Genomic DNA, 23,601 nt, shown 5'->3' on the forward strand with positions numbered 1-23,601 from the left:
CCCAGAATCCACCTCTGTGGATTCTGGGAAAAAATCGTGTCTCCTTCATATCGCAGCACTGAAACTCCAGCCAGTCAGATAAACACTGAGAGACACTGAAGAACAAACAGTGTCCGATATTCTGTTTTTTTTTTTACTTTTGTTATCTGTTATCTCTCTAAATCTCCTAATTTGGCTTTTCCTGTTACTCTGCTACTCCACTACACCCCTTTTCACTGAGTTCTTTGTAAGTTTTTAATCACTACTGAGGATACCAATTATTTTGTTTTGTCTAGGGTTTTCTTAAGTTATTTTATTCCATTTTTGAGAGGCTATCGGTTACTCTGACAGATTCCCGCAGTAGGCGGGCTACTCTTCAAAGCTAACGGGAATGGCCAAGGTGCCCTTGATCTGAAGATGGCAGGTTTATGATCACCTGGGGGTTTCTTTTGGCCTACATGTTGTACATCACTATCTGGGACAGCCCGGTGCAGCTCACCTTTAGTCAGGTAAGAGGGAAATGGACTGGCAGAGGTTGTGTGTGCTTTATTGCAGACTGGAGGAGAGAGAGTGAGAGAGTGAGTGGAGAGAGAGAGGGGAAGTCCTTGCAGATGACTTTGGGTTCTGATATAGGCTGGGGGAGGGGGTTCGGGGGGCTGGTGGGGGGAGGTTGGGGAGGGGGGAGGGGGACGGGGGTGGAGGCATGACGATGAGGAGCTGTCAGACGGGTCGCTCTTCGGCGCTCGGAGTAACGCACGGCTGCTCCTCCTGGAACACGGCTGATCTTCGTTCCTCCCCCCCCCGTCCTTGTTGCCTAGCTTCTGAAGGAGGTGTCTGGTTAATTGGACATCTCTGATCCCAGGTGTGCGTTTAGCTTGGCGGTCTGCAGTTGCAGATTCCCTGACACACGCGCGTCTGTTCAAGCGCATACGGACGCATACGGACGCATACGGACGCACACGCCCACATCCTGTGCATTTCAGTGCAGACAGCCCTGAATGAAACACACGTCTTATCAAACCAAACGCCTTATTCAAACAGTGTTATCTCACACTCTGTGGTCAGGTAGCAGGTGAAGGTAAAGGTAAAGTATGAACTGAGGGGCCTTGACAGAAAAATATACTACTGCTGTGCAGGTCTTTCGCAAGTGGCTTTCAAAGAAATCCTGTTTTTATTTATTATCTTCATTTATTTATTTGCTGGTTGAGGCTTCATTTGCTGAAGGCTAGTCATAAGACTCCTAGCTGGTAATTGACTTTGGCTTTGCATTTCAGTTTGTATTGTACACTTTCAGCAGCCTAACAGAATTAGACCTTCTTTTTAACGATGGCATTAAACCGCTGAATCCGGATTAACGACAGCACCAAAAAAGAAGGAAGAAAAAAAAAAAACGTGAGAAAATAAGTTGCCTTTTCAGAATTGTTAATTAAAATTTCAAGAAGTGGAGTGGCGAAAACAAACTTGGGATATGGGTCACATTTCTGTGTGTCGAAAGTCATTTTTAATGAATGGTAATCCACTGAATATTCATACAATTAGGGGATTTTATTACTCCTGAGAAAGCGAAGCTGACAGAATATTAATATCTCGGGTTTCTCTTGAAATCACTGAGTAAAGCGAAGCCATTATCATGCCCGAGCCACAGCCATTCCTTTCCACACCACCTGCTCCTTAATTGACTGTTTTTTTTATAGACCCACTTGCAGCTTCTCCTTCGGAACGGATGACAGCCCTGTGATGTTTTAATACCGGACAGATTCTCCTTGTATTTTCCCAATAATTTCCTAATCGTAATATGGTGTTTTCATTATCTCTGTCACCCCTTTGGAGGGGAACCATCTTTTTCAGACCAATGTAAAAAAAAAACTAAATTCTTTCACATCATTGTACATTTTGGTTAACCTATTGCAGGGATCTGCTGTTTTCAAATTTTACTGACATCTAAAGATTCAAAGTGTTTCAGATATGTATTTGACCCAAGTCTGACACACACACACACACACACACACACACACATCCTCAGACACATTTGCATTCAGACTCACACACACGCACATATACAGAGAGATATATCCACAGAGAGTTGCATACATACCCACAGGGCACCCACTGGCTAGTTTCTTTCAGTAGAGCCAAAATGGAGGCGCATTGCAAATGAGAACCTCTGAAGCTTGTTCATTTTCCAGTGTCCCAGAACTCAGCAGACAGGGCCGTCGAAGCATTTCCTTCAAATGCCTTGGGACGATCCATGCCTTTTACAATTTATGTCACCATTAATAATGCACACTCCTTATTGGACAAACCAATAAATAGTGCTCCCTCCTCATTGGACACACCAATAAATAATGCTCCCTCCTCATTGGGCCAACCGATAAATAATGCAGCCTCCTCATTGGACAAAACGATAAATAATGTAGCCTCGTCGTTGGGCAAACTGATAAATAATGCTCCCACTTCATTGGAGAAACTGATGACGCAGCATCTTCATTGGACAAACTAATAAATAATGCGCCCTTTTCATTGGACAAACCTGCTGTGTCCCGTTCCTCCTCGCACATGCTCTTTGAGGTCCATGCTATAATGTACGGAAGAGACTCGTTTGTCGGTAGTCTGTGCCGTGAGACTGACCGTCTGTCTGTCAGCAGGTCCGTGCGTCTGTGTGGACTCATGTTTGTTTTCTTAGCTCTGTTCTGGCCCGTGCTGTGACTGTAACCGGGCTCAAGTCTGCCGTTCAGGTTGTGCTGATGCTGTGTCAGGTTCTGCTGGCGAATGTGCAGACACACACACACACACACACACTCTAAACCACGCCCCATGCAACACACGCATACACTCTAAATCTCACCCAACTCAACACACACGTGCACACAAACGCACTCACACACACACACACACACACACACACACACACACACACACACACACTCTAAACCACACACACATACGCTCTAAATCTCACCCAAATCAACACACACGTGCACACAAACGCACGCACACACACACACACTACATCGCACACTCTAAACCACACCCCACTGAACACACACACACACACTACATCCCACAGCAAATAAAAGCAGAAAAAACACACGCGCTGTACTCAAAAATATTGCATGTTGAATTTCTCAGCGTTGCCTCACTCAAGAACTCGGTGCTTCTTGGAGCTGTAATGTCATTTCTCGACACAGCAGACTCTTATTTCCATTTTATTTCAATTTTGTGCTCATCTGTGTTGAGCCCCATTGAGTTATTGGCACTGCAAGCAGTGTTCATTGCGCCTCGTGTTGTTCCTGTGTGTGTGTGAGTATTATGGCAAACGTTTGCTACCCAGGTGAGGCGGTGTGATTATTTTCGAGTGGGGAGCAGCTCTGCTCATGCAGAAACGGGGGGGTTCTGCGGGGGGGGGGACTGTGGGACCGCGTTTTGCACGGTGCGGTGAGCAGAGGGGGACTGCGCGACCGTGTTTAACTCAGTGCAGTGAGCAGGGCATTCTTGTGGAAAGGCGGGGCCTCGGCTGCACGCTGTGATAATTGGTAAACACCCTGAAAGGTCACAACACCTGGAACATGCTCCTCTCTCGGGGGGGGGGGGGGGCTTTCCTTGCATGTTGAAGATATGAGGCTGTAACACGAACCCCCCATTTTATTTATTTTTGGTTGGGGGGGTGGGTGGGGGGGGGTTGGATGCTGGATGCTGCTGTTTCATCTGCCATCTTGTGAGCACGAGCTACACCTGTCCAATCTCCTACAGGTTAAAAAAAATATATACATTTTTAAAAATAAATCCGAACCTGAAGTAGACTGACTTGGTGTTTTTAACCGAAAGGAAGACCAGATTAATGCGCTACTGGCCCTGAGGAGAATCTTAGAATCTTCACAGAAAAGGGCTAGCAGCTTGGGGGGGACATACTAAGTGCACTGTCTTCTGTGTGTGTGTGTGTGTGTGTGTGTGTGAGAGAGAGAGAGAGAGATTCTCTAAGAGGCAGTGCCTGACAGGGAGTGGTGTTTAAAATCTTTACTCTGAAGGAACAGACAGGGTGAAATGAGTTTTGTGTCTGCGGGCGCCGTGGTTACCAAGTGTGTGGAACACTGTCTCTGGCCCTCTCGCGTGCTCGCTGCCCCTGATTGGCCCGTCGCTCCCCGGGGGGGCGGGGCTCATCGGCTCATCTGCGCCGGCTCGGTGAAAGGACCAGGCCTCTCCCCCTGTCAGTGTCCCTTGTGATGGACAAGTCCCGAGACTGCAGGGGTGGGCAGCATTTCAGAAAGAAAAGCACTACAAACACATGAAAATTCACGTTTCAAGTATTTCACATATTCCAAATGCATGTATTTGAAAAATGTATTTGCACATTTGTATTTCATATGTAATACAGGTTGCTCGCCTCTTTTTTGAAGCACCTTGTTTTGCTCTCCTTGAGGCCTGACTCAATGCTATTTTTTATTTTTATCATTTTATTTTTTGCTGAATTAAAGGTTGGGTGTTGGTAGCATGGAAAATTTAAGTTTGAAGCGTGAAAAGACCTTTTTTTATGAAATACAACGGCTGACAACCTTTCTGCGGCTGTCAAGGGCAAAGCTAGTGAGACTAATTCAGACATAACGGGCTGGTTAAAGATCCTCTGAATGACTGTCTCTTACGTAGAGGGCTTAAGACAGTCTTTGAGGAAATGTTTCCAGATCCTTCACAAGTCCTTAGCAGGTGTGTGGAAAGGTGTAGAGTCAAGAGGAAGACACACACACAAACACAGACAGACAGACAGACAGACACAGACACACGCACACACACACACAGATGCAGAATAGGAAATGAATGGGTGAAGTCATGCACTGTACAGGAGCTTAGTGAATTCGGCTAGGTTGGTGGTGAACAGTCAGGTGATTGGTAGGAGTAGCTGTGGGGGCGTGGTCATTACTACAGCGAAAATTCCCAGCCCTGCGTTTGTCCATCTCGCGCCCGTAATGTGACGCGTATGAATGCGGATTCCGCGCGCCCAATTTCCCAGGGTGCCCTGCGTGTCAGAGCCCAGTGAAACGGACCATCGCGGAGAATCGTCGCCATTTTTCTGTCTGCGGGGGGGGGGAAACGGCCTGATCTCCTTCTGCGTGCTTCACTGAAGAACAGACCTCCGACAGGCCTTTGTGTTTGGATTCACGAGCCAGACACATTTTTTTCTGGAAGCTTGTGAGCGGGAGACGGCCTGCTCCCAGCACTTCCTCCGCCTTCTGAAAGTACACTCGTATTCGCTGTTTTGGCTGGTAGAAGGTTTCCACGGTGATTTCGCGGGCGTATTAAAATGCCAGCCTCTCGTCCTTACCCCGCGAACGCGGGACGACATTCATGCCGCTGTGCCCGTGATGCATCGGCCTGTTGCATGCGCTCCCTGATAACGACCTGTCTGTGCTTTCCAGAGGAGCCCTGGCTGACCTTTCTGAACACTAATCTGCAAGATCCATATCTTTCCAAGCTCTCGTGGCATTTCAATGTAAATTGCAGAACTATCCAGGGCTGAACTAAAAGATAGCTTATCGATGAGTTGGGTAGTTGTGGAGTGGTGACTGTTATGGCACGGTCGACTTTCTCACTTGGCGGTTGATGGACAGGCTTTTAAATCAAGAGCTTCATATTTACTGTGTACAAGAAACGTAGCATTTTACGGGAGAATGCCTGGACGGCATAGCTAGCAGTTTGTAGGGTCGAACCTTTGTGTCCTGCTGGAACAGTGTGTATTGAGCAGTAGCCACCGCTGGTTGCTCCACACGTGGAAATATACCATAAAGAGCTAAAGACCGAGGTTCTAAGATAACTGCGTCCCTGGTGGTTCTCAAGGGGGTGACATCACAGCCTTTAACTGACAGTTATGTGCTACACTCGCGTCTCTGAACGCCACTGCACCGCCACCTGTGGAACTGACACCTCTGTGCCAGTTCCGGAAGCGTCTTTAAACGATGACATCACGTTCCTCCAATCAGAACTCTGTGTAACGGAGCACCCCCGCTCGGTTGTCTGCGGACATTTTGTGTCGCGCTCGTGTTCCCGTGACCGTTGATGTGGTAAAACGTTCTGCCTCCTGTTACGGACCTGAGGTCAGTCTGTTCACGAGCACGAGGCAAGCACTGCGTCCCGTCAGATTTGGGTTTACCAGGAAGACCTGAGAAAAGGTGTCGGGTTGTGTGTGGCACGCATCATGCAGTCAGTTTTTCAGGAGAGAGAGAGACAGAGAGAGAGAGAGAGAGGGAAAGAGAGAGAGAGAGAATCTGCCAGTGGTGTGAAGGCTCTTTCATGACTCAGAAGCAGCAAAAAAAAAACTAAGCAGATTTGAGTCAGTTGAGAAGAAATTCACTGGCCTTTATCTCCCTCTCTCTCCTCACTCACTCTCACTCATCTACCCACCCACTTACAGGTCTCTTCTCTGTAGTTCATTACTTTTCTGTCAGGCAGAAGCCCCCCCCCCCCCCCCCCCGCCCATCTTCTCCAGTCGAAGAATAGCATTCTGCAAATTTTTCCACTCTACTGCTGATTCATACGGTCACGTTGCTTCCCTGGAATATCACCTGGGACTGCAGTCTGAGGTGGGGTACTGGTTTTGCAGTCTAAGGAGGGTGGGGTTTGTAATAAATAATCCAACAATGATATGCAGATAAAAACAGTCAGTTTACTGTGCACTTTTAGACCAAATGGTACATCATCTCAATGCAGTCCCCCGTGCTTCCCAAAACCCCCCTTACATATAGTTCCGTGGCCATAGCCACACCCATCCATCTACGATGCAGGTCCCACTTTTTTGCCTTAGGCGGTTATGAGTGGAACCTTCCGGTCCGTCACTAGTAAGGCTGGGGATTGTCTTCTCACCAGAGACGGAGCTGTTTATTGGTTTTTTAAAAAAGATCGTTCCTAATCGCTGTGCGGCTGTTTAGAAACGGCTGTCGGTCCGACGGCGGGCTTCCTCGCACTTTCATTTATAATATTTCCCCCTGTATTGCCCCCCCCCCCCCCCCGTAATGTTTATGGTGTGCGCCTGGTTTGCCTCGCTCGGTTTGCGTCTTTTGGTTTTTTTTTTGTTTTTTTTGTTTTACGACGTGGGACTTAAATATTTACGACGGCGTTTACTTCCCAGAAAAGCAGGGACGTCTGGTTTAATGTGGCGAGCGGCCGTTTGAGGCGGCCCCTGAGTTATCGATCCGCCGCGCGCCTGGGGGCCACGATCGGTTTTCTCTCGCGGCTTCGCGGACCCCCCTCTCCGGTCCCCGCTTCGTAAAGAGCTGGGACCCTAATGGAGAAGGCGGGAAATAAACAACACCGACCAGACAGCAACTGTCACACACAGCGAAATATACTCTTCCTGCGTGGCGTTTGTGTATATACAGGGGTGATGGCTATGCATATGTTTTAAGCCTATAAATGAACAAACAAACAAACAAGTATATTATAGCACTTTATTGACGCTGCCACTCTTTGCATGAAAAGGCACTCGCACACACTTGGGTGTGTGTTATAAACCACAAAAATGGATGCTGCTACCGATTGTGTTGTTTTTATACCACACAATCAACAGCAGAAAATTAATTTCCTTTTGGACCACTCATGCAACTGACTGACTGATTCACTGACTGTCTGTCTGTCTGACTGACTGAGATTGTGAAAACAACCCAAAATGGTGGACTTCTGACTCACCACAGGGTATTATTATGAAAGAGAATGCTCATCTTCCACAGATCAGTCTCTCACGCCTGTGATTCCCGAAACATAAAATAATTAAAATCCAAAAACAAAAAGTGAAAGGCGCAAGCTCTTGAAATGCGTCTCGTTAATTTTGCATCTGTAGGCTTCACGCCGCCGATGTGATCCAATTAGCTTCCCTGCGTAAACGAGGCGTGTTTATCTTGCCGAGTGCCTTTTTTAGAATTAAGGAATGAAATGGTAAACGGATCCACTTGAAAGATCCGCCCTGGGTTTTCACAAATAAAGAAAATGTATCTTAACAAGCTTGGAGGCGTGGCACATCAGAAACGACATTGAATTACAGCCACCAGCAAGCCTATTCGTTAGCTTCCCACTGAGATAAATGACATTTTGTGGGGCTTTTCCTGGAAACACTTACATTTAACGGCAAGTACGGCATTGCGGTGGTTTACAAAGATCATTTCTGTGTTCTGTTGAAACTCCTAATTTTGCTAGACACATGGCGCCAAATATGATGGTTATATTATCATTTAAATTGATAACATAACTATGAACTTTTGTGCGTGTGCGTGTGTGTTTGTAACCTGGGATTATTGTGAAAATATCTATACATTTATGTAAATTATGATAATCTTTCCCCCACTCCATGCTCTGAGCCAAAGTCCTATAAATGTGCGCAAACAAGTGTGTTCTCGCTCAAGCTGAGTGTGGGAGACATGACATACCGAAGCTCACCAGAGACCCCAAGTATGTGAATCTGAACATACTCTCTGTTCTTCTCGAGAACCCTGGAACATTCCGCATTGCCATAGTGCTCATAGTGTCATAGTGCTACAGCCTGATGGTTTGAAGAGACTGGGGGGAAATAAAGAGCAGTTTTACCCTCACTGCCCCCCACATACTTCCTGGGGGGAGGGGGAGCGGTTATCTTCCAGGGTGAGGTGCAGAATGGAGAGGACCCAAGAGATGCGCTTTCCCATGTTCATCGTAATTTTACAATTTACAAAACTGTAAAAGTGAGTGAAATTCTTACGCGTGGGCCCTCCAACAATACAGTAGCTGTACAATTAACTAGACTAAAAATATATGGCGCGGATTTAAGTGCCACTGTTATTCCAGGACAAAACCCGAAGAAACCGCGCCCCACATTAAAGGAATCGTGGCGCGTTAAGCACATGTCACGCACCTGCTGTCGCTGGAGGTTCGCCAAAGCCATGTTCCCGCGTGTGCTGACCTCTTTCCAAGGCCGCGTGCACCTTTGAGTTAAGACAGGTCCAGACCCATAACTTGCTGTTGGATTTACGAAGGCTAATGATTTGCGTTTTTACTGTTTTTTTCTCAACGTGGTCTATTTGCTTATCCGGAGTGATTTGCGCAGCTTACATTACAAGATTACGCATATGTTTGCTGCGCAACTGGGTATTCGGCTTCTGGTCTGCTCATCATCATTCCAGATGTCCCCTTGTAAGCGTTTTATGGTGACGCGTGCACAATGTCTCTATCCGCGGCTGCCTGTTCCACATAAACCGGCACGAGGACGCTTGCCTTTACGCCATGTTCAATTTATAGGCTAGGCTATATGACTTGCATCCAGATTCATCGAATGCTTTTTAATGGTCTGTGTCATTATGTATTACTTATAAAACTGTCCACCGAACTCACAGAACAATTAACATCACACACTGGCACAAGTACACAGTTTATAAGAGAGAAAAAAAAACTTATTATATGGATTTTATTAACAGTAATATGCCAGTCACAAACCAGGCGGATGAATTTAGCTGCCAGAGACGGTTTTATTCCATGCGTATCTCATGTTTTGACGAGAAGTGCTTTATTAACCGCGTATGAAATATCATGTCAGTTTTGATAAAATAATGTAGTAGTAAACTAAATTGGAAGACGAAAAAATAAGTTTGACGATTAAGCAATTTTTGTTTTTGTTTTTTGGCACATAGTCAATGTTTTCTGGCACGGGCCTGAATGTTTTTGCTGAATTGTACGCTTTAATCGAAAGCACAGTGTATTAGTTTGCTTATGGACCGATGCATAGAGGCATTGTTTTTCTTCTTGCAAATTATTTAAGTGGGACTCACAAAACGGCGCGTTAAAAAATGAACAGTATTGTCAGTCAAACTGTGGTGCACTATTTTGTCTGCCAATTGAGCGCTGAAGTCAAAGAAAATAAACGCATTTGAAATGATGTGTACTGCTGTGCTGCTCTGCCAGGATTTGATTTCAGAGGCTTCTGTCGACTGGAACAGGTGGACTAGTCCTTGTTTGACAAACTATGTGGTTCTAGCTTTTCGTAGAGTACGAGCAGAAAATGAGAAGATGGATTTATTCGTATTGTCATATGTCGGCGAAATTACGGACTTTCCGTGGAATGCTGAAAAAGATTTTGAAAGAAATGGATGACGAATTATAGTCTTGCACTCAAAATGTATTAAGGCAGCCAGACGTAAGCTATATTTTCGGCAGTCTTTAAAATTAAGGGTGATGTACTATGCAGTATGTGAATACATTAATGTTAGAAATCTCCAGTTGTTTGGGGATCTCAACTTTGATAGATATGGCTATGTGAGCAGATCAAATTATATTCATGAGATAAGTCACTTTCTTCCCTTTTACCATTTATTTATTTTAAGAATGAAAATGTCAGTTGTCTTTCTTTGTGACCTCCACAAAGAGGAAAATTGCATTAAATCACATAATTAGCTGTCCTCGTTATTTTTCCTTTCTGTAACTGCCAGTGAATGTCGATCTCGTTTCTAATTATCCAGTTTTATACAATATGCAGAGAGGACTTACAGTGATTTAAATATCATATTAATTTAAATGCACTCTTATTATCTTTATTGAATTGTATTGCGATGTTTTATTGTTTAGCTTTAACGAATGTCTTCTCCAGAATTTTCTTCAATGAATTTCCATGGTGAGGTTTGGTGTAGTTTTGCCAGGTGTGGTAAAGACTGTGGATATGCAGTGTTGTTTCCCATGGACTGTGGCTGTACTCTAACCATCTCATCTCTCCTTCCCTCCCTTTCCTCCCTGCACCTCTCTCTCTTTCACTTTCCCTCACCTTGCCCTTGTCTTTTTTACCCTTCCACTCTTCTTTCCCCCTTTTTCTCTCTCTCTGTCCCCTTCTCTCCTTCTGCTTGTCTTCTCACCCTCTCATCCTTCTCTATCGTCCTCCCTTCTTCTCCCTCCTTTCCTTCTCCATGATCTGTATTTCTCTCTCCCTCCCTCCCTCCCTCCCTTCCTCCCTTCTTCTCTACTCCCCTGTGCAGAATATAGCCCGTCTGATCAGAGGCTGACTCCTTCGGCTGCCTGCCCCTCCCGCCCAATCAGACGGAAGTCCACAGCCAATCAGAGCTGAGCACGCTCACACCGGGTGGGGGAGCGCCCAAGGACATCCAAAAAAACAAAAAAAAACCCTCACAGCTCGAACCCAAGCCTGCCGCTGGTGGAGTCGGGCAGTTCACCCAGGGAGTGCTGGGACGTAAATGAGCCTGGTAGGTGAGAACTCTCTGTCTCTCCGCCCCGATGTGCCAGCACAACTGTCAGTTCGGTTACCACTGGCTTTCATATCATTATAATTGGCTTTCATTTGCTTATCCAGGGAAAATCTTGGCTGGGTTTTTGACTGGCTGCTGCCTGGGTGACCTTGGAAATTGAATCGCACCTCATTCGCTGTTTGAGCAAGCGGCTCCCCCACTGTGACGGCAGTGCCTGTGCTTCACCACTAGGTGGGGAAAATGCAAGCAGGGCCAAAAGTTGTTAAAAACCCTCTGGGACCTGTTCTTGATCCCGTTTTGGCATGGTAGTTCCCATCCTTTCTCTGCCCAGTACCCACTGAACAAATTAATGCATTTTCTTTGACCCACCTCTTTTTAAAATGCAACCTGACACATATTCACGTCGGGAATTATATGTTTTCCAATACTGCAGGAATACTGCTGTTACAACTGAAATCTGTATAACAGATGCAGTGTTTCATTTCATTGGTGAGAATGTCAGTGGAAAGAGTAATTTTTCTTTTCGTGTACATCTTCCAACTTCCTTTCTCCCACAAGTTCTTGTCTGTTTTTACTGAAACAAATGAGGTTAGCAGAGTTGGTCCCATGCTGAAACAGCGCTTTCCAAATACCCCACCCGGGACTGGAACCTCAAACCTCCTGGTGACGAAACCTATCCCCTGATAACCTTAGCGAGAGGTGTACCCAAATTCAGAAGGCCAATCATCGCTCTTAGTATCTCGTGGGTGGGCCAGTTGTTTTAGATTTTAAGATGGTAAGTGTAGGTTCTGGTTCCCCGTGGACCAGGCCAGACTGCGGTAACTGTGAATCCTCCCACCAGCTGGTCGTTATGGCAGTTGGCGCTGGGTCCTGTGAAGCTGCAGTGTGATGCAGGTAGAGGAGGGTCTCTAGAGGAATCGCTCTCTCTCTCTCTTTCTCTCTCTCTCTTTCTCTCTCTCTCTCTCTGTCTCTCTCTCCTTCTCCCTCTCTCTCTCTCTCTCTCCCTCCCTCCCTCCCTCCCTCCCTCACTCTCAAATTCAAATTCAAAATGCTTTATTGGCATGAAATACATGTGTAGATATTGCCAAAGCGTACACACACTCTCTCTCTCTCTCTCTATCTCTCTCTGAGCCAGGAGTCCTGGCCTTCACCTCCCCAGTGGTTTAAGAGGAGAGGAGCAGCCAGGGAGGTAATGGCCCGATGGATGATCGGTGCCAAGGGAACGGGGAGGTGTCCCGTTCCCTACGTCCCTATACAGTCTCAGGCAAATAAACATACACGCACACACACACACACACACACACACACACACACTTACACCCCAACACAGTCTCAGGCACATAAACATACACACACATACACACACACACACACATCCCAGCACAGTCTCAGGCACAGAACCACATACACTCAACAACACACGCACACACATACACACACAAACTCAAGCATACCCATACACACAGGCTCGTCATACACATGCATTATGCAGACACACATATAAGCTCACTCACACACGAATACATTCTTTCAGCCTCACAAGCACATGGACACACACACAGACACACACACACATACACACACACACACCTTTTCTGCTGTCTGTCTGGTTTTCACTCGCGGGCGTGACAGATGGTTCTGTCCGTCAGCCTTGGCACGAGCGCCTGAGACGGACTGCTGGGTCCATCTGTCAGCTGGGCCCCTGCCCTGATCCGCTGCGGTGCCATCTCGCCCGCTCTGCCCGCTGACCTCCGACCGCTCCACCCTTCATCTGCCCCGCCGCAGATCCTGCGACTGCGCTCTCCCTCCATTCTACCGCCTTCATCGATTGCACCTCGCTTACATCACCTTGCCTTCATCACGCTATAGAGCCTTCGCCATTCGTCCGTTCTAGGAGCTTTGCCCAGTCAACCTCCCCTCTGCTCCATTTTAGAAACTTCGCTCGCATCACTCTAGAACCTTTGCAGGCCTCAGTCAAGAACCTTTGCCTGCTCCATTCTAGAACCTTCCCTCTACTTCATTGTAGAACTTCCTCCCATTCTGTGCTGGAACATGCACTCGCTCTGCTCTAAACCCCTCCTGTCTTGGCTCCATGATCTCCGACCTCCTCCTTTCTGAGAAATCACACCGGCTCTGCTCCAGCGCTCCCTCTCTGCTGAAGTAGGCAAAGAATTTAAATTCAGAATAACATAAGAAGTTTAATTTATCTTATTCTTCACTGCATTTCTGAGCCGTGTAAAGAAAAGAGGAATTCCTGTTTTCTGCGATGGCTGTTTTTTTTTTTGTAGTTCTTTTTTGTCGAGCAGGTACGTGCGAGGCCATTTCATGGTCACTTTTTTGCGGAATTGCAAAAATCCGAGATGCTGAATATCGGACCCTCCTGGTGCTGGAGGCAATTTCAGTCCGCTTATGAGATGCAGTGCATTGTGGTGTACTCTGGGATACTCCACTTCCCCGCTCTCTGATTGGCTGTGGGAAGCAGGGGCAGCAGAGCAAACAGTGCTGATGCATCATTACAATAATGATGATGATGAAGGTGATGGCATTGAGGATGAAGGTTGCAGACACCTGGTGGACACTGATCCTGCTCGCAGCCAAAGTAAGGCTGTGTTGAGTTCAGGTGTTCAGTGAGTGTTTCAGACCAGATGCAAGCTTTGGAAGTACAGCTACACTGGGCTACAAAATGTGTTTTTTTTTGTTTTGTTTTGTTTTTTTGGAAGCGTGACTCACATTGCTTTCATCTCCTTGGTCCTCAGTTCAGTGGGCCTTCTGACATTTTTCAATATCTTGTGCGTACAGACTGTGATTAAACCCAAAGTATCAACATCAGGAGCTGCTAATGTCGCGTGCAAGGAGTATTACAGATGACAGTTGAGCCCTAGTACATTCACAGCCACTCATTTTCCCTCTCTTTCGACCGTGAGGCTAATGCATTGTTTCACGGAGCCCTGTCTGTTGGATGTGACATCCATTGTCCTCTTTAATAAGAACACTCCTGAAGGGATGCCGCAGTGCATTGTGGGCCTGCCTGGTGGTGGTGTCTCGGCTGCTGAGCGGGGTTAGGTGCCATTACCACTGCAGGAGACGAGCAGGGACTGTCAGGTGGAGTAGACGTCTGGGCCCAGTACGGAACCACCCCCCCTCCCGGGATTGGGTTTCTAAGAGATTGTACCTGACACGGCTTGTGTGTCATCGAAAGTTCACCCTCTACGATTCCTTCACGATGTTCCCGTATATATATTCCGTGGCCTGGATACTGTAATCAGCATTTATAATTTATAATTCATCAACTCATAATTTAAAACACATTTTTTTGGCAATTATCCATAATCATCTTTTCAAGCGGTGTTTGTGAAGGGGAAAAAAGGTCTTTTGTAATTCATTTGTAAATCAAAGTTGAGGGGTAAATTTTGATTGAGCTCAGGCATGTGTGTCCAAGCCAGACTGAACGAAACGACAAACAAATATTTCCTGTGGCTGCGTTCTGTGGGCGGAGAATGGAATAATAATGGATTTCCACCCATGAGTGTCGGGGGGAAACACGCTGAGCTGGATGATGGTGTGGCTGGGAGAAAGCTGCTTGTTTTAACCTGGTGGAGGCAGTCTGTTTGCAGAGGGGGAGAGCTCGGCCTACGCCCCCTGCTGGATTATTTTTGTTACTGTCTGCGGTCTCTCGTTATCTCCAGCTGTGTGCTGCCCCGCCCTCTTTCATCCTGGCGATCTGCTCAAAGCCTCCTGTGAACCCCTTGCTGACACACACCAACCGCACCAGCTTTCCAAAGCTTCCTCTCTGTCTTCCTTCAGGTTTCCCCTTCCTGGGTGGGCTGTTGATGCTCCTCCCACATTTTTGTTATCCAATCACATCGCAAGCTTCAGTTCGTGAGGTGGAGACCATGTCTCAGTTGCTGGAGTGACTTTGACAGCTGTTGTCATATTTGTCATAAAATGAAATTGACAGACAACATAATATCGGAATGTTGGCGGTACTCTGGCGCAGCAAACATGGGACGTCATCAAAAAATCAGGGATAACACCCTTCGGTCATTGGGTCATACTCCAGGGTAGGTTTCACAGACAGGTTACTATGAGGCTAAGACACATATCATTTGCCGCTGTGTCTTTTTTCTTACTGTGTTTCCTATGAGGCGGTGGGGGGAGCAGGGACATTAGCAATCGAAGCGCAGAATGTTCTGGAGAAGAGAGTGCTGAGAGCGAGGGCCCCTGTGCTTCCTCGTGCCGTAGGCCTCAGGACGAACCCTGATGAGTGCGCCGCGGCGGGGCTGTGTACTAGCGGGTGCAGTGGAGGGAACGTGCCGGAAGGGCCTAGCTGTTCATATACCATCACCCTGGACAACGTACAAGTGTCCTTTCACATTTGGAACAAGAATTTTCTTTGTACCGCTTATCTCTCCCTGTCTCACTCGCTCTCTCTCTCTCTCACACTCTCTCGCTCTCTTCTTCTCTTTATTTCGCTATCTCCCGTATTCTGTCTTTGGTCGTTATTATCTCTCTCTTCCCCTAATTCCCTCTGTTTATCTCTCTCTCTCTTTCTGTTCCTCATCCTTATTGGGTGGAGTCTCCCGTTGCATCATGCTCGTCGTTGCCAATGCGACGTCCTGCAAGGCCACAGGGGACATTTCCCGTTCATCACACACATTAGCTAACGTCATACGAGCTATTTTTGGCTCTCACAAACCTTCAGTGCCCAAGTATTGGAAATCTAAACCAGTGCTTTTGTTTTGTTTGTCCCCCCCCACCCCCACCCCCCCCCCGATCGTACAAACCGCACACGCTCAGTGTGTGGATAAGGCTGATACTGTGTGTCCAACTGGTCACTTCAACCGATCGCCTGGTTTGTTTATTTATTCAGTTTCCTGTTACCCTTGGAGAGGAAGGTGACTCTTAAGCTCAGAGGACAGCGATGTGTCAGGGGTTTTATCCCTCCTCAGATCTTAATCGCGTCTTTCCCCGGTTTCGCTTGACAGCTAGTCAATCCGCCCGCCATTTAGGTTTAAATCGACAGTGTTTTATCCCCCCCTGTAAAGGCTCGGCTCTGATAAAGGCCAGGCCTGTCCGTGCCCGTCCTTGAAGTGGCGTAGCCCAACAGCTCTTCACTTTCAAAGGCTGTTAAAAAAAATTTTAAAAAATAAAATAAAGTTTAAACCCCCACCCACCTCCCCACCCACCAAATAAATCAGGTTTGGATGTTCCGTGTCTGCGATGGAGCCATTTGAGGGGCTTTAGTTTGGAATGGTGTTGGGAAGCTAAATTCCAATTACGGAATTGGGAACTGGGAGCAGATTAGTCAGCGCTCTCCGCGACTTTGCGCTGGCTTGGACTAATTACGCGGGGCAGCGAGGATAATCGCTTCCGCTCGCTGGAGGAAATTACCCATCATGCCTCTCAGGAGCGTGAAGCAAACCCCCAGGTAATTTCACCCCCCAAACCCCGCCTTTCCTGTTATGTCCCAAAATGGCAAATCATTCCTTAGGAAAGACGTCACGCTTTCCGTCTGATTATATTATAGACTGACAGTTGAAATAAGTGGCGTCATAATTGCTGCCACTGTGGGCCTCTGTGCACTAAAACTAAATCACTAAGCCAAACCTGCATTAAAGTACCTGTAATAGGCTACCTGTGTGAGGTAAATTTAATGAAGAAATTTAGAAATAATTTAAGCACCCATTTAATATACTTTAATCAGGCCCAGCATACACAGTGGTCCACCAGGAGGGTTTAAAACGCCTGCCCTGCAGCATTCACTATAAAATCTACACTGCAGGGAATTAACCAAAAATAAGTAGCCGTCGAATCAGTGGTCCTTATTTGGGATTGCAACATCATTTATTAATTTCCCCCCAGTAAATATTTTTTAAATTCTCTGATATAGGCAGATAGCTATCTAGCACCACTGTTCTAAGTGTCATTTAGATTTCCTAAGATGAGTAAAATGCTGAAAGTGAATAGAATATTTAGCATTACACTCGATATCCCTCCTGGTGTGATCGCCCTGATTGGCAGTTGTAATATAATCTGTTATTTGTTTAAATAACCATAACAGATTATATTAAGTCTTTGTTTAACCTTCACCTTTTAATAATTGTAGTTTTCATTGACAATATTGTCTGAATAGAGTAACAGCACTTGTTTTTGTTTTTTTTGGGGGGGGGAAAAAATCAGTTCAGGTTCCGATTGCATTGGTTCAGTGGTTGCCATGGATACGGATGACTCGCTGCCCTTTGGTCCCAGCAGGGAGTCGGATGATTGGGCGGCCCTGGCCGTGTGCAAAGCCTCATGAATATTGATGTGCCTGTGTTGGGTAATCCAACAGGCTGCTATGAACCCTGCGTTCGGCATGCCTATTAAAATCAACAGATGAGAGGATGATACTTCATATCCATAGACCAGGCACAATGCCCTTGACCCTGCTGCCTAATTGTTATTTCATTTTCATTATTTCAAGGAAGGTAATTAGGGCTGTAGTGGAGGGCTTTTATAATCCAATCCGTGCGCAGAAAATCGCTGGTCAAATTCGATTTGCATAAGGGCAGATTGGCTTGTGCCATGACTGGAATCCATGTGATCAGTCAGTGCACCTTAACATACGCCTTAGATAGCCGGTCTGTGTGTGTGTGTGTGTGTGTGTGTAGGTACACATTTGTATGTGTGTGTGTGTGTGTGTGTAGGTACACATTTGTATGTGTGTGTGTGTGTGTGTGTGTGTGTGGGTGGCTGTGTATGTGAGAGAGCGAGAGGCCGTGTTTGTGCTTGATGTATGTGCAAAGTCTGTTTATGTTTCCCTGTAACCATGGAGATGCAAGGTGAAACGAGGGTGAGCACAGAAATGGCCCCAGGGGGATTGTGGGTAAATCTCATCAGGGAACACTTTCTACCGCCGCTTGTGTGCTCTCCTGTCCTCCCCTCCACAGCGATCCTCACCCATCCTCATCCTCATCTTCATCCATGTCCAGCCGGTCCTTTCTGTGTGTTTTACACTGCTCCTTTAGGTTGGGGAAAAAAAGAAGCTTTTTCTTTTTGTAAGGTGCTTATGAAATCTTTATTTGAAATTATTTAAAAAATGAGACCAGGATGGTCAACTGAGAACATATTCTCATTTACAATGACGAGCTGCAATCCATAGTCCCTGAGCTATGCGTCTTTTTTTGGGAATGTTGGAATAAAACCTGAATACCTGGAGGAAAATAAAGAGAACACGGAGAGAACATGCAAACTCCACACCGGCACCAAGGCAACACTGCTAACCACTGTGTCACCGTGTTGCCAAAATATTCACGTGAATAATAACACTGTCCAATGGTCTGTGGACGCCATTTTCACCAGAATACTTATAATGCAGGGTTGTGACAGCAGTGTTCACAGCCTTCATACATTTCCTTAGTGGTGTGGTTGGTTTTTTCCACATGGTTCTCTCTAGTTTAAAAGGCCTGCCTGCGCCATGTAATCAGCGGAATTCGGCCATTATGGCTCTACAGCGGGCACACTCAATACTGGCCATCAGGGCCGGCAGTAATGCCGCTGGTTTTCATTCCCTCCAATCAGGGACTGATTTAAACCGGACGCACCAGGTGGAGTACAATCTCCGGCCAATCAGGGACGTTAATAGACTATGGATCTATCGGATCTAGCGGAACGGAAAAGCAGCCGCACTGCTGACCGCGAGGGCCCGATTTGAGCGTCCCTGCTCTACGGCCCTAACCCAGCTCACAGTCTGAGTGACATCATCTCCTTCTCAGCCAATGAGAAATGACCCTAGCATCAGTGTTATTTAGGACTACCCAGTTTATTTGCTGAGCAGACGTGCCTGTCTAGACTGACTTTAACTGCTTAGGGTTTTTCATACCTTTGATTTATGCAGCTGGATCTGAATTTTGGCTGAGCAAGTGGGTCCAGCCAAGCCCAGCATTCACAGATTAGCCACTACCTGATTGGATGTCCCACCAGTATGGGTGCCTGATTGGCTGCCAAGTAGAGCATGTTCAATTGATTGGCTGGTTGATGAACAGTGGCCCTCTGTGAGCTCGAGCTGGAGGGACATAGAGCTCTCCTCTGTGAGATTGTTTCAGACTAGTCTACTTTTCTCTACTTAACATGATCCCAGAATGCAATGCAGTTTGTGGTGAAAGCAACCATTCTTTCAGGAGACTGCAGCCATTTAAAAGAGTCAAGTGTTTCAAAACGAGCTCATTCAGTGTCAGGTGATGCTCATGGAATAGCATAGCAAAGTTACTTTAGTAACTCAGTTGGCAAGCAGTGAACATGAAGGCCTACATGAACACTTCCTAAATAAATAAATAAATAAATAGATAGATAGAGGAACCAAGAAAAATATCTCCGATTCAGAGGCTTCATTGGACGAGGGAGGCTCGGCGTGCAGTGAGGGGGTGGGGTCAGACCTGCCAATCCCATTTCTCACACAGGGGGGCGGAGCTTGGGTTGGTTGCATCATCCCAAACCGCACGGCTCCGCCAGGAGCTGCTAATTAACCGGAGAGTGTCGGCGGCCCATCGCCGCAGCGACGGGATAGTTTTATTTACGGGAACGGAACAGTCAGGCACCCCTCTGAGCTGTGGGGGTGGGCGGGGGGGGGCGGGGGGGCAGAGAGGGAGGGGGGCACTGTGTGACAGCCTCACCTGGCCTCCCGCTGGCTGAGCTGTTCTCTGCTGGAGTCCCACCGCTCACTCACAGCGCCCCCTGCTGGGAGATAAATAAATTACCCACATGCCTCTCATTAATTCCTCATCTGTATGCACACACATATGCATTCACATGTATACACTGATTAACTGACACATACACCCAGAAATACGCAGTGACAGGTAAACGCAAATACACAGCTTTTACTGCACACACACACACACACACACACACACACACACACACACGCACAAAGATCCAGTACATATTCACACAAACACACTCAACCAAGTTTGTACACATCACACCAACTCAGACAGAAACACAGAAAATTCTGAATCACAGGAAACAGATATTTCAACCAGGGAAGGCTGCAGGTTCGATTCCCAGGTTGGGCACAGCTGTTGTACTCTTGACCAAGGTGCTTAGTTAACTTGAATTGATTCAAAATTAAAAAATATCCAGCTGTATAAATGTATTCTATGTAAAGGAAGGGAGGTTGAGTAAGTCACTCTGAATAAGAGAGTCTCATAAGTGACTTAATCAAATGTAAATGTAATGCTGCTTGTTCCGGTCACCTGTGTTAATGTGGTCTTTGGTTCTGGTCTTTATTTCCGGAAAAATACTTGGTGGTGATGAGCTCCCACTCAGAGCATAATTTAGCTTCAGAAATAGAATTATTATATCACCCTCTAAAATATTCTGCTCCACGCTGCTCCAGCGGTGTTGTGTTTCCCCCACGTTCTCCTCCCTGCAATCCGTCATTGCTGATTCTGAAAAACCCCTATTTTTAGTTCTTCAGCTTTGATTTGAAACACATTGTTATTTTTCTCAAACCATATTTTTCTCATATACCACCATATTATTATTATTATTATTATTATTATCATCATCACTGCAGCTTGCATAACTCATATGTGTAATTGACTGTACAGCTGGCTGGTAACACTGGAGTATCGCACAGCTAGTAGCAGTTTATAAAGCATTCATAATGTCATGGAAGATATATTGTTAATGGCTTCAGACTTATCACGTGTTAATACATGGGCTAAAGAGAAGAAGGTTAGGGTTTCTACGCTCTAATTAATTGGTTCTGTGGTCTAAGTTTTATTCAGTAATGTTGCCGTGGTAACAGGGTAGTTTCCAATTTGGCGTGCAGCTGACGTAATCTCACCCGATGGTCTCCTTCCTAATAATATTATTACAAAGCATTTTGTTGAATGACCATCATAAATGTATTATTAATGATATGTAATGCAGTTATTATTGTTTATAGTTACCCCATAAAGCACTACTTCTTGCCCGTTACAGTTATAATCCTTGGGAAGGGGTTGTGTGAGAGTTAGAGCTGAGGACCCATCGGGACGGCTGTAGTTAGAGAACGGTGGAGGTTCTCACAACCCCTGCGTCCATCCCCCTAAAATCCCTGCCCCCACCTCGTCTGGGCCAGTCCCCTACCTCTGGGTCATCCGTTGCGGGGGGTGTCAGTGGTGTGAAGAAGATCAAAGCAGAAGGCTTTTTGGTGCAGGGGAATCTCTCTCCTCCCCCTCTCTTTCCTCTTCCACCCTCTTTTGCTCTCACCTCCTCTCTCCCCCCCCCCCCTCTTGTACAGGTGCTGTCTGACAGTAAGCTCCGGTTGTTGCAGCCACGGTTCTCATCGCACCTGAAATCCCTCTGGGTCTTAAAGGCTAAGGCTGGTGAATTTTAAAGAAGAAGGCAATTGTTTGTCAATAAGCCGAGTCAATGGTGTGAGAAAAAAAAATGCGCTGCTTCTTCAAGCTGTGCTGATATTTGATTACACCATTATTGCACCGAAGGAGGAATCTCAGCGTTGGCGATTCAGTGGCAATTTCCACCGGAGATTTAATGTTCTTAGTCCAGGATTTCATTGTATTTCCAATTAGAGATTAGAAGTATAGTCTCTACAGGGGAATTGTACAGTTCCATCATTGCAGTTATACAGAGGTCTGAGGCGTTTTCATGGTAATTGTTCCGCATCAGTATTTTTTCCTCTGTGCTCTCAGCCTATTGACTTCCCGATCAAGCCATGAAGGCTCACAGGAAATGCCCGTTCGTCCTTGACAGCCATTTTACCCTCCTTCCTGTCCCCTGGCGTACCAGTGTGTGGATGGATATCGCTGTGGTGCCTGGAACAGCTCTCCTAAATGGCTACCTTTATGTCCGTCTCTTCCGGGAATTACAAAGCAAAGAGTCACCTGACTTTAGGCCTACTCTGTCCCTCCGTCCCATAATTCAGCGTGGCAGCTTGGCCAGGTGCTTTGAAGAACTAGATCGGCCCCCAGAACTCTGTGGTAGTTACAACAATATAGCGGGCTTTTGCTGCTGCATTATTGAGTGAAATACTTCATTTGAATGTCTGTGCATAATTTCCTACTGTATCTCTCAATTCAGTGAGGTTCTGAATTTAACATAGCTGCCTTAAAAAGGATTAAAAATGCAACTGATGTAAATCCCTGTGCGTAGAGGGATTTCACCAAGCCACAGTTTCACGAGTCACGTGATTCCACGGCGTTTCGGCGTCGAGCTGTGCCAAACTGTGCCGTGTGCCTCCTCCCTGCCCGTGGTTCGCCAGAGACCCCTTAAACCTACCAGCCGCTGTCAGGGGACCCCCCCCCCCTTCCCCCGTCAGCTGGGAGCACAGCACCGCCCGTGCTGCTGTGATTGGCTGAGATTGCGAAGCGTAGTGCCCTATGGACGTGTTTACAGTCATGAAATATTCATCCTGCATTCAGGCCTGTTTCACGGCAGCATTTGCAGAGCAGAGCGTGGCTGTACTGCGGAATTCTGGGAGGGAATGCGGGGGGGGGGGGCTGGGGGGGTTGCCTGTAGGTGTGTTTGAAGGCCCATGTTACAGAGCTGGGTCCGTGTTCGTACGGCATCTCGGGGTAGGAGTGTCCATCTACGATGAGGTTTTTTTTTTGTTTTAGCTCATAATGGATCAGGCTTAGATGTGAACAGGGGAAACCTGTGTGCGTGCGTGTGTGTGTGTGTGTGTGTGCATGTGTGCCTGTGTGCATGTGCGTGTGTGTGTGCGTGTGTGCCTGCGTGTGTGCCTGCGTGTGTGTGCGTGTGCGTGTGGCTGTGCGTGTGCGTGTGTGTGTGTGTGCCTGCGTGCATGTGTGTGTGCGTGTGTGTGCATGTGTGTGTGCGTGTGCGTGCGTGCGTGTGCGTGTGCGTGTGCGTGTGCGTGTGTGCGTGTGTGTGTGTTCTGGGGGAACTGGCTGCAGGAGTGCTGACCTTCCCTGGCTCTGACATTTCTGTGCAGAATGAGTCGCTGCCTAATGACTCAAACTCGCCGCAGCGAATCCCGTCACGCTGGCAACCAGCGAGTCATACGCACGCCTGCGGATTCCGACTCCCTTCGGTTTAATGAGAATGCGGGGTGGCCCCGGGCCACTTTCATTCCCAGGTTTCATTGTGAATTAAATAGAGCCCCGTGCAGCACGATGCTGGATGAATGTGTAATGTCATTTCTGCCGTTCCTCTTCATTTCCAAATGCTGTGGCCTTTTTTTTTTTTTTCGGCGGGTAGAGAGCGAGATCGGGGCTCTGCTGTGATACCACGCTGCTGGGGATGAGCGATCTACGCCGTTTTCGGGGGGGGGGGGGGGGGGGGGGGGGCTGGAGCCTATCCCAGCATGCATTGAAAAAGAGGCAGGAATATACCCCGGATTGGTCACCAATCAATTGCAGAGCACACACGCCATTCACTCACACACTCGTACCTGTGGCCAGTTTGGACTCTCCCA

General features: G+C 47.0%; 1 protein-coding gene across 5 annotated transcripts in view; it reads left to right on the forward strand.

Annotated features, from left to right (window-relative positions):
- Positions 1-23,601, forward strand: part of apba1a (amyloid beta (A4) precursor protein-binding, family A, member 1a) — a 64,105-nt gene that overhangs the window by 12,605 nt on the left and 27,899 nt on the right. For 4 of the 5 annotated variants that reach the window (XM_035379647.1, XM_035379651.1, XM_035379649.1 and 1 more), the window contains exon 2: positions 10,950-11,174. The gene's annotated coding sequence lies outside the window, so the exon portion shown is untranslated. Of the gene's footprint in view, positions 1-10,949; positions 11,179-23,601 lie in introns of all 5 variants that reach the window. The other variant, XM_035379648.1, reaches the window with a different exon arrangement.

This window comes from Anguilla anguilla, chromosome 10, assembly GCF_013347855.1.
Source record: "Anguilla anguilla isolate fAngAng1 chromosome 10, fAngAng1.pri, whole genome shotgun sequence".
NCBI lineage: Eukaryota > Metazoa > Chordata > Actinopteri > Anguilliformes > Anguillidae > Anguilla > Anguilla anguilla.